General features: G+C 38.9%; 1 protein-coding gene across 20 annotated transcripts in view; it reads right to left on the bottom strand.

Annotated features, from left to right (window-relative positions):
• Positions 1 to 15,840, bottom strand: part of DTNA (dystrobrevin alpha) — a 229,614-nt gene that overhangs the window by 195,155 nt on the left and 18,619 nt on the right. Inside the window, exon 1 of one of the 20 annotated variants that reach the window (XM_057397730.1) lies at positions 11,523 to 11,543. The exons of the other annotated variants lie outside the window; for them this stretch is intronic. The gene's annotated coding sequence lies outside the window, so the exon portion shown is untranslated. Of the gene's footprint in view, positions 1 to 11,522; positions 11,544 to 15,840 lie in introns of those variants that run through there. 20 annotated transcript variants of the gene reach the window in all.

Genomic DNA, 15,840 nt, shown 5'->3' with positions numbered 1-15,840 from the left:
AAACTCATTTGTTTCAAAAAGAAAGAATATAATCCTTAATGAACCTTGCTTTTTTTTGAAGCAACAGAAGACAAACATTTATACTTCCTGACACAAGCAATGATTAAATGTCAGGGTTTAAGACATTCCCCTTAAGGGGAATCCCCAGGGATTAAGAAAATCCCTCTTTTGTCATATTATTCCCTGTCAACTGGCCAGTTCCTGAGCACTGTCAGGAACAATGTCCTGGGTCAGATCCAACACACCAATGTTTGGTTAGCACTGAAGTTCGATCAAGAGCTTTTTGTCTAAAACTTTTGATTAAGAAAAAAGATTACAGCCTTGGGAGTGTACCATAAAACTTTGCTTTCTAAAGCATTTTGTGCTCTTACTGCCAGTAGCTAGCAGCACTTGAAGAGGAAGGCAGCAAGCACGTATCAACTCTACTTGCTTTGGTGTGTAAAACCACTTTGGCCTAGATTTGGGTCAAGATATATTATTTCACTTCTTTGAGCTCCTTGACATGTTCAGTGGAAACTTGACTTCTGATCTGCCACTGCATTAAGAGTATTTGCAGTTCCATTTGTTGAAAGGTCTTCTGGCTGATGAAAGTTGCCACTACACTGTGATATGAGTCAGGCTGTAGAAGTATTATAGATAGGAAAAAATTCTCACTGCTGTGAAATTTATGCAATTCATTTCTCAGAGTCCACTGAAATTAAAGCAAAAAAGTGGGTTAGCACATCACTACCTGAAAGAGATATTTCAAAACATGCTACAGACTGCAGAACAGGACCTTACTTCTCAGTGAGAAAATGTGCCCTGGGAATGACCAGAGGCCCCAGCCAACAATGTTCTTATGAGTGACCTCATTAGCATCTGATGTGTGGGAACATCTTTAAAAGTTTGATTCTCCTGTGGGCTTTGAGATGGTTTTTTAATCAAATTCATACCTACTTTCATTTGGTAAGAGACAGATAAATAAACCCAGATTACTCGGGCCCAACAGCTCCTCAAATGGAGAAAAATTAAAAAAAAAAAATAAAAAAAATCCTGCAATAAAAAATGAGATTGGAAAGGTTTTGATGCCTTATGTGGGAGTTAGCTGTATGCAGACTTGAACTATATTTTCTTGGTTTAGCTGAACTAAGCTGTACTGACAAGAGCACGCTGAATTAGATCCGGTTGTAACCTGAGGTGAACCTGCAGGATAAACCTTACGTCATTGTACTGCTGCAGTTCTTTCTTTTTCCCATTAGCAAATGTGGCTCACTTCCCTCAGTCTCTGAAATGCCATATCGGGTGTGCTGGCCATGGGGCAGAAGTCTAAATACAGCATGTCTGGATTTATCATTTCACGCCTCTGGGACTAGAACTGAGCTACTAGGAGAGACAGAATTAAGACTACAAAGGTGAGAGGGAGCAAAAGTGAAGATCTTTTAAAGATCATAGAATCATAGAATGGTTAGGGTTGGAAAGATATGGGCAGGTATCAAAATGTACCCTGTGTTAAAAGACATTCATCCACATTTCTGATTTAGACTTCTGAATTTTGGTCTACCCAGGGCAAAACCAGCCCTATGTTCCCCCCACACCCCTAGGTGCATAGGGATATCTTGCCTTGCATCATGAGGTAAATGAAACTCAGTAGAGATGATACCAAGCCCTTTATGGCTACAGTATGTTAAAAATATTTAATTTCTACAGTACCATTCACACAGCTTTGTAGGATAAGATAAAACCCTCACAAGAGACTGAGGATTTCTCAGAATGAAAGACAATGAGGACATATGGTATGTGGCATGGCAATCCCCTCTGCCAAATTTCCATGACTGTTACTGCTTCAGAGACATAACCAAGCAGGTAATATTGCTTCTTACATTCTACTTTACAGCCAGACCTACAAAACATGCTCTGTGTTCCACCTCCAGATGTGTTTTTTAGCACATATCTACTTTCTCTTTGGCAGAGCCAGCTGGAAGCCTCAGTGTCACAAGCTGAATGGGTATGTAACCCTCTACCAACTCAGTACATGATGGCTTCTTTCTTTGTTAGCATTATCCCTGACTTTCTGTGGCATGGCTGACCACACAGGAGCCCTCCCTGGATTAATGTGTACACTTACAAAAAAAGCAATTCTATTTGTAGTTGCACTAGCTAGGTAACAGACAGACCCCTGCTCCATCTCAGCAGGTCTTTGCCCACAGAGCCCTGGAAGGAGTCCTCTTCCTGCTCAGCTGGAACGGTAGGACACTATAAAATTTATTCAGGAGGTAGGTTTGGAAAGGACAGGAAGACAATCGTTCAGCGTACACCACTGCTGACTGTAAAACCATGGGCTGATACACTTTCTGCCTCTATCATAAAACAAGTCAACTAGGAATAGGGGTGGCGCAGCAAGGACAGGGGACACAACTGGTCTGCACCAAGCCTGCAGAGCCACTAACCACATTTACAAATAACAACCAGAGTGTTAAGGATGATATCCCAAGCTTTTGATATCCCATTTACTTGAAAAATGTTTTTCTTTTCCTTTTACACTGGCAGTGGACAACATACAGTCTGCTTTGAGGACCTTCTGTGTTGTTACAAATTATCTTGCTACCACAGGTTTCTTCTTTCTAAGAGCTATGCTGCCAAATGTTATTTTCCAACCCTGTGTACATATATATTTTCTAATAATAAGTTCAGGTACATAATCTTGATAATGATTTTTCTCATGTATATTCAAGCTCATACGTAATGAAGATGTTCTGGAGACACCATGATTTTGCTTAATGAAAATATAAATCTCTATATAATTCCATAACTTTGGGCCTTGAATAATTGGAAATCCTCCTCCTATGTAATTTGTCATGATTTCCTCTGTATGAGTTCAATGTGAGAAATGCACAGCTAAATTATGCAGGACTATAAACTTACATAACTGTTTGTAAGACAGAAGAACATAAAAAATAAAGGAGCTTTAATAGTTTAGAATATAGAGATGTCCAACACAGAGCTGAGGAAAAGATGAACTATAATTTGTCCTTTAGATGGACAGGTTTACTAGTATTTAATTAGTGTAAACAGAAGTAAATGTAAGAATATGCTGTCATTCCTCAAAACATAAGGAAACCAAGAGCTGGCAGAACTAATTATGAAGCAGCTATATGAGCAAACATAAACATTATATGTAGGTATGTCAATTTACATTAAGAGGTCACCTATCTCTTGCCTTAGTTACCCTTCTTGAGCAGCAGCGGATGCACCCATGTCTAACTGGTATCACTTGCACACAATCTGGGGTATTGTGCATGCACAGCAAGCATACATTATTTCTTTTGTTGCCTACCAGGACGTTCATCAGGAGTCCACCCTTACACCTTTTGGCAGCTTGCATTCTTCTCCTTCTCCTGGAGTAGAGTCTCACACTAACCATGCTGCCTTCTCCTACTCTCAATGCAAAAATCAGAAGGGAAATAAAATCCATCAATCCTCTACTTGGCTTATTAAATCTCTCACACACTGTTCAGCATTCCCTGTGGCCCTGCAACTCAAGCTCTTAGCTTTCTACTTGCAGGGCTCTTTAATCCTGCAGCTTTCTATCTGGATGGCTATGGGCAAATCCCACCACAATTTACCCAGCCCCTGGTCTCTTTTCCTACTCCCTGCTAAGAATCTTTGCTCTCTCTTGTGGTCCCTCCTACCTCTGCTGAAACAGCAAAAAACCTTTTACAAGGTCACATATACACCCTCAGTCAGGTGTTCTTTGACTTACAATGAAAACCACGGGATAGCATAAATGAACCTAGAGTGTTCACAGTGTAACGCACTCTTATTATAAATTGTAACTAGACACAACCAGAAATGGGGATGAAAGTGGGTTCATTAGCAAGTGTCAGCTTTTCAGAATACTCCAAGCATGTGCATTTGGAAATTCACGTTGCTCTACCTCATGCAAATTCCAGTTTGCGGCTCCCTTGCACTGTTTTCCCATTAGGTGTGTGAATGAAGCATAGAAACAATTTATCACCTCCACTCTCACAAAATAATTAAATTAAAAATAGCAGTAAGGCATCACATTTAACAGGGCAGTAAAACAACCACAACCACATGCTCGCTCCTTGCTCCTTATAGCAAATCCTGCCCTGGGAGGGAGTCTGCAGCTCTGCTTCAGATCCTTCTATGAGGTTTTGCTGTGAGAAAAGGTTTATTGAGGGGAAAGTCATTATGGGATAAGCGCCAAAACCCACACCTGTCCTCTCATCCCTCAGGCCATTTGGTTGGAGGACCTGATAATCTGCTTTGTGCTGTTCCATCTTGCTGGCAGCCCTTTTCCGTGATGATGCTCTTCTAGAAACACTTGCCAGCCAAACATCATGGGGGTCCACTTTGTTGAGAAGGCTCCTCATTTTATAGCAGCTTTACTGTAAACCTAATACAGGTTACTTTTAGCTCTGACCCTCCCATGGCAGTGGTACCAATATCCACAGTTTGCCCATTGCTTTCCTACCATACAAAATGTTGCAAGTCTGCCCCTCAGGCCACTCAGGGATTAGCAAAATAGCAAGACATGACTTGCACTGCCAAAGTCCATTTGATACAATTAATTTTTTCAAAACCAAAGGGCATCAATCAGGTCCCTGCAAAACTTCAAACATTAATCTGAGCATTAAAACCCCAAGAGACTAAAGATGTCATACTAACATCTCTCTGCAACAATTCCTTTTAAGCAAACATTGCAGTAATACTAGTAGAAGGAAATAATTTGTCTGTGGTATGCAAGTAGTACTCAGCTAACAAAACTCCTCAGCTGGTCCCTAAGATGCATGAAAATGTGCTCACTGTTGGGTTTCCAAAATGCACAAAAATATTTATCTGCATATCTTAAATCACTGTCAGATCTAAGGTACAGGTAGCTGGGGATTAAAAAAAAGGGATGGTGACAACCTGGACAGGGATTGGATGTTTTGGCTTATTTGAGTATTTTATATTTGCGAATATATTTGGCCTCTGGTATTTCAGGGGCTTCCCTATAGAACACTCAAACAACAATGGAGGTAAATCCTACAAGAAATGTTTGTGCTATTTCCATCAATGTTAGTGGATCTATAGGTGAAGTGACACTCAGTCCTGCTCCACAACTACAGCACAAAGGCCTTTTGCTTCACAGAAGACAATGAATGTGCAAAGGAGTATCAAGGACAGAGAAGCTACCCAGGAGTACTTCTCTGCAGTCTTTCCCACAGCACTCAGGAGATGTTTGCTGTCTGCAAAGATGTCATACAGGAAGATTTAGGAACAGGCTAGGGGAAAGGATCATGGGACCCACCAGTTTGCAGGTCCTGAGCACACAGCACTCGCAACAGCAGCTGACTCCAACTGTGAAGCACAGAGGTGGGAGAGCCAACTTGAAGTGTTAAATCTCTTCTAGCCATTGGTCAGTGATCTGCTCAGTCTTACTATGCATGCATTTGCCACACAGGAGTGGTGGCCCTCTCTGAAAATTTCATGCTAAGGGTAGGAAAACCAGTTAACATACTTCCTACAGTTTTATGCACAAATTTCTAGAGCTTTCCCATCTAACGCATACATAAATAAAACTTCAGTAACCATGAATTCTGTCACTGGAAAAAAAAAAAAACAAACATGAAACAATATAAGTTTTCCTAATGCTTCTGCCACATGCAGAGTAAGCACTGGTGTGAAAGCTATGTGCTCAGGATGCATTAATTGCCAGCTCCCAGGAGCATTCGCTTTATACTCCACATCTTCCTACATGACAGCCTTTACTACAGTGTGATGAGAGTCACCGACTCCTATTTTGAAAATAGATTATTGCAGTTTCAGTTTATAACATAATCATTAAATATAAGGTCATTTCTTAACAAAATTCTGCTGCAGCTTACTACGGTTCTGCACCAGTAATAAATATTCACTTATCCTTAAATTACTCTAAAAATACTTTTCATATGATTAAACCAGGTCCTTTTCACTAGAACAGACGTATTCTTCACTTGGAAGAAAATGAGATCTGTGTGTATCCTATATCCTCAAACTTTCCTAGCTCCAGTTTTTATAAAAATATTTTGAACAAGGCAAAGAACATCACAAATCCAGCCCTTTAGTGTCTGTTTTACATCTCTGTTAAACAAAAGGCATCAGGACACCAAAGCCATTAACCTCTTTTGTTGCGGGTCACTGCATTTGTGACATGACAGAAGTACCAGCAGAAGGAGTCACATACACTTAATTGCACAGGCGATTTGCACATAAAATAACCAAATGGTCAAACTAAAATAGTGCGCCAAACTCTGTATCTGAAGTCTATACCCTGCCACACAACTACCAAGAACTTGCATGTTAACTTGCTAGAAAGAGTTAGAATAGTTTTCAAACTCACAGAAGTTTAGAAAAGGCAGGTGAGTAGATAGCAAAATTGTGGTTTTTCTACCTGAAAACATGACACTTCATTAGCCTGTGACAGAAATAATTTCTGCCTTTGCTAAAAACGATTTGCTTTTCTGTATGCACTCAGGCTTGCAATCGCTTTTATTGTTCCACTAAGTTGTTCCACAGTATCTTAAGAAGATTTTTCCTGAGGCAAACTAAGAAAGCAAATTACTTTATAAGCAATTTTGTCTTGAATGATTTTGCGCTTTAGATGGTAGATACACATGCCTTCACAGCTGCCATTCTCAACTTGAACCCTTCCCTTACACCTCCGGTGATGTCATTGTCCTATATCTTAATTTCTTACTGATGTGAGGTCCCAAGTCTTTTATCGCCTGACTTCACCACAGGATCTACATGACAATCAAGACATGACACCAGAACATGACAGCTACATTCCCCAGTTAGAAATCTCAGCTCTGCACACTCTTGCAGAGATACTTCTGCTGCCTTTGTTGGCATTTTGCTGTTTTTTCTGAGCTATTAAATCATTCATCTGCCAACACAAAATTCATCATATAAACCTGTAAAGTTACCATTTTCAGAGCATACTTTCAAAGACAAATTCATATAAAGGCAATACAGATAAATAAACCTTCATAGCAAAACACACAATATACCACAAGGGTGGTAGGACATAGAAGGACTTGAATGTAAATGCTGAGTAGAGCAGTATTCCAGCCTACTCTCTATTAGATTACCTTTTACAGTAAGACTTCCATTTTGATTTGCAAAGCCAATTCCTGCTTCTCGCCTAGTCAATACAATTCAGAACATAAGGTTCACCTCAATAAACATAGCTATTGTAGTGCCTTATCAAACTTACTTTCTCTGTACTGATCTTTGCTTTCTATTCAGAGCACCTACTTCACACCTAGTATTTTCAAAGGCTGTTAACCTGGACCTAACTTTTGGCAAGAAGTCTACAGATGTGAGTTGAGACAATGGTAAAGTAGAATTAAATATTCCCAGAACACCCAGTGAGTATTTCTACTTTTTCTGCACAAATCCTGTTAAGACTGCTAAATATATGGAATGTCCATATGTTCTGCTTGCCCAGACTCCAATGAGAATAAAGTGAACAAAAGCCTAATTTGTAAGATTTCCATTTGCTACAAGAATTTTATGTATGCTCAGTTATACTACATAAAATAACCCTAATGCCGCTTCATGTATTTTGCACAGTCAGCTTTATCACATGAAGTCTGAAGATCCAATTAAAATTTAAAAAGAACAACTACCTTTTGAAAACCAGTTAGAATTAACAAATGGGACAGTCTGATCATTCAGTGACAATAAGATCATATTCTAGGTAAAGACAGCTTGAGCAGCTAAGCTATGGAAAAGTATTCAAATACTCAACATTTAATCGTGCTTCTTGTAATATTTTCATAGCAACCTTAGCAATGTCAATTAGAGCAAATATTGAGACAAAACCCAAAGGGCTGATTTGATTTTGACTTTCAGTTTATTCCATTTTACAGAATAACACAGGTTCTTGAAAAGGAGCTAAGAAAGTACATTAAGATTTGTTATCTCCAAAGAGGTATCTCCCCAGCTTTTACAAATAACCTGGCAAAGACTGAAGAAGTTAAGATGGCCGGTTTTTCTTAACTGTATGGTTGTCTTTTGTTTTGTTGCCCTTGTATGGCTTCCCTGGATATTTAGAAAGGCACACTGAATGCACCAAAACAACACGAGTTGTCCTTTGCAGTCTTCTCACTGACTCCAAAGGACTGATAAGATGGCCATTTAAGAGTCAAATATTTCAAGGAGTGAGCAATACTGGTGAGCAAAGGGCAGAGTCATGTTTTCTGTCTTATTCTCTGCATTGCAGGTATTTATTTCGTCCTCCATAAAGCAGATGCCGCAACTACAGAATGTATTCTGTAAAATCAAGTTCTATTTATGCTCTTGACCACATTTAGCCTCAGTTAGAAAACATTTCCTTTTCAAAATCCTTGAGTTCTACTGTAAGCATTTCCTAGGGAAATACTATAGTATAAAATACAGTCATTTCATGGGAAAAGAATGAGGGATCCTTAATAAAACTTATGAACTCTAGAGCTTTTAGAACCAGCTCACATCCAGAGTAAGACAACACGGCTAAATCTTTGTCCAAAGTGGAAGACAGAGTGTGGTGAACTGGAATTATATAAAATATACAGCAGCAAAAGGGCTGGCAGGTAGCGCAAGGTCAGTGTAACACAGACTTGTCCAAGACCAGAAGAGAGAAAACAGATGGATGCTAGAAGCACACAAGCCACCTGAGAGCTGTTCATGCAATCAAAAGTTTGCAAGGAAATTCATGATGGCAAATTACAAAGCAGGAGTGAAATGAGACTTACTCATTGTTATATTGAGTAGAGCCCCTTAAGTACATACATATTTACTACAAGACATTGTAAAGCTGCACAGTCTAAGTCAGATTTTATTTCTGCAAGCAGAATCCAGCTGTGGAAAGCCTTATGTGAGTTAGTTCCACTTAAGAATTATTTCTTTTTTCAATCAACTGATACTCCTTGAAAATAGGTTTAAAGTATAGTCAGGTGAGTGAGTGACTGATGAATTTTAACGTATCTTGTGCTAAGCTACTGTCCTTTACCTGAGGTAACAAAGATCATCTGAATGCAAAGCAGAAAAACATATCTTAAACCACCATCTTGTACCAAGCATTTGTGATGATAGTGAGAGCTCTTCATCTCTTTGTCCATTTCAGGCATGAAATAACTGGTAGCACAAGCCAACATTTTGTTTTGAAGTAAAGCTTGCACTAAAACAGCTGAGGCAAGCTCACGCAGAAGTGCACCTCCATTGGGAAACAAAATTCTTCAGCTGTATGAATTATCCTACCAATCCTGTAGATATCCAGATTTCCAGATATCTATCTCTGGATAAACTAGAAAACTTCAATTAAAATAAAAGTCTACACAAGGCTTTACTTTAACTTAACTCTGCCTGCTTATATTCAGATAGTGCAACCATCCTTTGTAAAGAGTGGCCTAGGAAATCAACTTCCAGCTCCCATGAAGTTTATAGCTGTTGTTTGTAATTACTTTTGGAGCTTTTGCAAAGATGTGCTGCTCTAAAATGAACCAATTAATTTTAGCAGTTTTATTGCCTTACTCCTACTAAACACAGGCCAAATTTATAAGCTTGTAGAGGTTAATTTTTACCCCTTCATATGCACACAGAGTAGCTGAAAATAAACACGACATGTTTGCAGCATGCAAAACCGAAGTTTTGAAGTGAGATCATGGGAAAATGCCCAGAAGACAGTAGTCAGCACAATGAAATGAAGTTAATAAAGGAAAAATTAATACCAGAAAATTATTGTACTTCTTGACAGTAGATCTATTATGCTCTGGAATGTTTTCTTGAGGATAGCAGTGGGAGAGCTCCATTACTTCAGTAATTTAAATTTAGACAGATAAAAAAGTAGTAAATGTACAGCAAAATATAGAATAATTTTATATAGGAAGGGCAATGAAGTAGATGACTAATAAGCCTTTCTTTCTAACAGCTATGAATCATACAAGTGCAACTGTGGCTTGACATTGGAGTTTCTATGGATGGATGGTAACACAGACAGATAGGCTGTCACATGGTACTAGCTGATAATGTTTGGAGGAACCAAACATTATAAACATTCATATGAAACAAACCATAAATACACATGTTAATAGAATGTCTGCCTAAACTCTACAGACTTCATGTAACAATACTTCACTTACAATCCCCTGTCCCCAGACAATAAAAACAATGCTGGTTTCATTACTGCATGCACACTTATTTTGTTAGGACTAAACTTCCTTACCTGAGAATATACTGGAACTAATTTATGAACCGAGTGTTTCATGTGTAACCAGAGGTAAGAATTTTGGGTCACATGTTACATCGTGTTTTCCTTAAGTTTAATTTCTTTTCTATTCAAAGGTGTATTTTAGATAAACATCTTTTGAGTATCAGTTCAAGATTTTCACACAGAAGTTGAAGGAAAGAAAAGAAAAAAAACAAAACAACATAGGCTTTTTAGTTTATTCTTCCATTTTTCAGTATTTTCTCTAGTACTGTAGAAAGGCAAGTGTTACTGGAACTAGTTTGTCCAGGCCATGCTGCTTGACCCAAGCCTTTTATTGCAGCTACGAGACATTCAGCCATTACAAGAGTTGTGCCCTAACAGTGACATGCTACTCAAGAGTACAAACCAGGGGTTAAACACTGACCACTACCAGGGGTTAACAGTAGTTTACAAACGAAAAGAGGGGAAAAGGAACAGTTTAAACTATAAACAAGATGGTATCTAGGATAAATCTTAACATGATGGGCCTTAATTTTATTTTGGAAAGCAAGATTGACCAAAATAAAGGCTACTGTAAAGCATTACTGTCAAGGACCACAGAAAGTGGAACTTACAGTGATGCATATTTTGCTTTTATTGTAAAATATCACCTTCAACTACAAATTTGCAAACAACACAGGAAAACAAAGTCCGTAATTCTCAAACTGTCTAGGAACTGGGGAAAGTAGGACAGTCAGTTCAAGTATTTTTATGTCACAGATTTCACCATTTTTGGATAAAGTATGCTCAAGGAACTTATTTTTGGGGAAGCATGCTCATACTTCGTCAAAGATATTGTTATTGGAGCAGGCTGAGGATGGTCCATCACCAGATGTCTTGATAGAAAGTAGCTTAGAGCTTAGAACTCAGGAGAAGAGGAGCAACAAGTGCTGCTTGCTGCACTTTGGAAACAATCTGCTTGCCTTGCAGGCAGCTTATTTTGTCTTTCCAGTCTCTTCCTGATGAGTCTAAGCTCCCTATGGAATATTATTTTTTGCCATTTTGACTAGCTATGTCTGGGTATCACTGATTCATGATCACAAAATGATACATTCAAGCCTGGTACTGAATCCAGCTAGATAGCAATGCACAGACGTCACTCTGGATGAAACATAGGAGAAACCACCAAACTTTGGTTTTACTTTTTATAGGAACACACATACCAGCATACAGTAAGTAAATAATAGTCTTTTCCTTCTTGTGTTCTCATAGTAGCACAAGCAAACTGAAATAACATGCAAATCACTACTACACCAAGGTTATTTACCCACTTTTTTTTTTTCCTGAAGACTGGTGGAAATCCACTGCAGTGCAATTGGGGATAGTAGTTTAGCCAAAAAACTGTCTGGAGAAGTAATTCAACTTGACCAGGATCTCCCAGCTGTCTCTTTTTGCAATCAATACATACTGCCACCAGGAAGGCAAAAAGAAAATAGAATGGCTATTGATTTATTTTGAGATTAACAGAGTTACAACAGCACTATCATGGGACTGTATTTATGTGTCTCAAAAAAATTACATTTATTAACATCAATAATAAAATCCATTAGAGGACCTTCAAACCATTTTGGTCAGTGGACCTAGATTCATAATTCAAACACTTCCAGCCCTGGAGCACAACTGGAACACAATTACTTCTCACTTAGGGCACTGGCCAAAGTGGATCTGGTTCTTTCACCTAATTACAACAAAAACTCACAGACTAGAGAGTTCAGGTTTGGTGCAACTACCTACCTTGGGAGATGTAAGCTGAAGGACCATCTTTAACATGCACACAGCACAGTCAATTAAACTATACATATTATTACTGCCTGAAAATACTTTAATTTTCAGTGAACGCTGTATGAACTGTTCCTATTTTTTCCAGTTTTCAAAATATTTGCCTTCAAAACATATTTTGTGTTTTAGTTTGGTTTTTTTTTTCTAACTACTGTGACTAAAGAAGGGTTAGAGTTAAAATAAAGGAAGACAGAAGGCAAAACAAAAGAGAAAAACCTGGAAAGATACAAATGAAGAAAAACAAACATACTTTTTAATGTCCTATTTCCCCCCAATTGGGGGCTGTTAAACTCTCAGAATAACCCTCATCACAGAAAAAAAAGCTAGGGCTGATGCAGCAACTGCTGAAGAGTGTTTTGTTGTTTTCCTACAGCACAGGGAACTGGGGCCCTGGGATGCTGGTCTAGTGACCAAATCCATAAGGTAGTCCTGAAGAGGAAATGAGGGGGAAGACAGGGTGGCATACAGTGGGTGCAGAGGAGGATGAGGATGATGAGGTGTGATCATTAGAGGCTCTCACACCACCTGGTTGAGTTCCTAAAGGCCCACCTTCAGTTGAGCTGCGGACTTCTGCTGTACACACAAGCGTTATCAGGATAACATACCTGTTCATGTAAGATGCTGAGTATCTTTACATGATCTAAATACCCCTTTAATTCCTTTGCCATAACAGGATCTGAAGATATCTCTGTATCTCCTAGGACTGTGTCTGATGCAATCAGCATGCTAAAGAAGATAACAAAATGTCACATGTATCAACAATACTGCTTTAAAAAAAATCAGGCCTACACAAAGCAAAGAGAAAATACAGAATTGATGGAAATGAGTGAAAACGCTGCCTGACCTAAGTGGCCTAACCGCCTGACTTCAGCCACCTACATGAGCTGGCCACAGAAGCAGCAAAACAATTTGTAATGATTAACACCACAAACTGAATTACTTCTATATTATTAACCTCACATGTTTTACTATTGTGAGCTGGAAAGCACAGGCAAACTTTCAGTGTGAAAAGCACATTTCTGATTTTGATTATCTGATCATAGCTTTGTCCTACATGAACAGCTTCCAAGGTACTGACTGAAGGATCACTCGAAGTCACCTCGTTTTATTGACATAAGTAATCCCATGATGTCCAGTGCAGTTACTTACATTAATAAGGACACACAACTCTTAAGAGGTTGTAGGATCAGGGCCTTCGGGTTGTGAGCAGTCATTGGCTTTTCTCCCGTTAACAGGTCATTGATAAACTGCAGTTTCCTTCACATCTGACAGAGGACTACTAAGGTACACGTATATCACTGTCATTTTTCTTTTACAACTTTTTAAAATGCAGAATCAGATTTAAAAGGCAATCAATAGCAATCCAGTTGCCAGCACCTCTAATGAAATCAGCAGAAACAATTTGGTATTAGATTTTCACCTAAAAGGTCTCAGAAAAACCATTTCTCAGCTCCACTTTACCTGCCCGAATAGAAGATCAAGGTGTTTATCCCAGGCTCTGAGCCAGGGGTGGCTAAAACCACATGCACTAAACCTCACATACAGCAAGAATTCCACTGGACTGCATATCATGGCTCTTTGCATAAAGTCAGTGCTGCCACAGATTGTTTGTCCTACTCACATCTATTCTTCAAGTATGTATTTCTACTATTCTGATTATTATAAATAAGTATAGTTGAAAGGATAATGACGGGTTTAATTCGTAAAAGGATTTTCAAAAGGAATTAAAAAAGTATTTTAAAAAATCAGAATATTCTGCTAGAATACCCTGTCAATATCTAAGTTGTATTCTTAACTCATGTTGGTGAATAATGATAGATGGGTAGCAGTGATATGGGTCAACCTTAGTGCAAACTTTTCCACACTGCTCTGACCATGCATGCAGATCTCACTGTTCCCTGACTCCTAATCCATCCTCAGTAAAGTCTGTAAGTCACAGCAGAGTCATATTTTGTCATATACTGAAGAATGCCATTAATTAGAAGTACCTTCCTCCTGCTGTGATAGCTAAAGACAAAGCAGAATGAAACTCAGCACAGCAGTTGACTGAGCCTGTTTACAGCTTTTCTTTCTTAAGTAACAAACACACATAATTCTCTACAATGCAAACCACCCTATTCACAACACAGCTCACAAGGAAGAGGTAGTAGTGAATTTTCACTTGCCTTCTAAAATATGATTACTTTCTGGTTTTAGATGTGAACATCCAAAGATGCTAAAAAACCAACATGATTCCCATTTTCAAATACACAAGCTAGAGAAGGAAGGAATAAAATCACACAGTAATTTCCTCAACAAAGTATGAAAAATAACCTTATGCTGATGCAAGTTGGCTCGTATCTCCTTTACACCAGCTGAAAATCTATTATCTTTCCTCATAAAATATATTCGTGCACTTGACTTTCAGTTCCTGGAATCAATTAATTCAGATTAAGGGATACTACTACACATGCAACTCTAATCCAAACTGCTATTCCTAAATGGTTAAAATTACTTTATAAAGCCCTAGACTTCAAACAGGTCTGTGGTATAGCAGAAATTAAATGTTCCAGATGAGCTTGTTTGGTGCCTGATCTAATTCCAGATAAGAGATGTGTTTGACACTAATTTTATTTTCCAAAGAAAAAGGAGAATATCAACACAAAGCACCCTGAAATCTGAAATCACAGTACTGCCTCAAAAATTGTGGTTTTTAACTTTTATACTGGGTTTGGTTTGTTTGTTGGGTTGTTTTTTTTTTAATATACTTCATTTCCAAAGTTTTCTGCAGTACCATAAAGGATAACATTGGTTTAGTTAAAAATACTGGACCACCTAGAAGCCGTGTGTTAATGAAAAGTCCAGTATTCTGAGGGTTGGTAGTTTTGCAACAGGGCCAGAGAACTCCACTTCCCTTGTGGAGAAGCCAGCAAGTGACTAAAGCCCAAAGCTCCTGAATTCATTCCCCCAGTTCATCACTAAAACTTTCACAGAAACATGGTAGCAATGCAACAAAGGACTATTTTAACCCAACTGATCTTCCTAGATCCTGAAAAGCCTCACAGTCACTCCCAAACCACAGATCAGCAGCCTGGGAACTGTTATCAGCACTACCATGGAGCCTCTTTCCTTGATTTTAAGCTCAAAGGCTTTTGGATCTGGCCATTCAGGAGAACAGTCTTTGCCAGCAACTCATATGCCTCCAGCGCCAGGAACATGAAGTAGGTGCGTGGTTGCTCTCTCATTCTGAACATTCTTCTGAGGTGATAGTCTAGGACCAAAAGTCTTCGAAACATCCTTCTTTAAAATGCAAAAGCAGTATGTTTTCTTACAGCTGACACTGAGAATGAAAAGGGGAAGAGTCTTGCATAAAAACAGCCCTTCTACTTGGCAATGCTTGTGTTGGAATCAGGATCACCACTCTCCTTAAAACTTAAGACCAGCAACAGTACCTGTGCTCACAGAAACTAAGATGGTAGGAATGACTGCAAGTATGAAAGGCTTGCTTAAGCCTGCAAACACACATATTTCCAAATATGCAGTAGCAGACTGAGCAACTCTGAGAAGCATTCGCAAGGTCAAATATCCACAAGAACAACCCTGGAGAGGCAACTCGCAGAAAGGTTCACATACCTCCCATTCATAGAGGCGAGTAGCCGGTAGCAGTAGGAGAGTGGGAGGAATCAAACAGCAAGCTCTGACTGGATCTACTGCAAAACCCCACAGGACTTAGCAGCCCAAATGGGAAGTGCCAGGATTTGTATGAAAATGGCTTCCTTTTAAAACATGAGCTTGCACTGGCTCAGAAGACAGAACAGTAGCAAACC

Source organism: Pezoporus wallicus, unplaced genomic scaffold (genome assembly GCF_028554395.1).
Source record: "Pezoporus wallicus isolate ANWC-B61680 ecotype Strahan unplaced genomic scaffold, APGP_CSIRO_Pwel_v1 contig_227, whole genome shotgun sequence".
Classification (NCBI taxonomy): domain Eukaryota; kingdom Metazoa; phylum Chordata; class Aves; order Psittaciformes; family Psittacidae; genus Pezoporus; species Pezoporus wallicus.
Note: the sequence above shows the minus strand (reverse complement) of the source record. Positions and strands in the feature narration are given on the sequence as shown.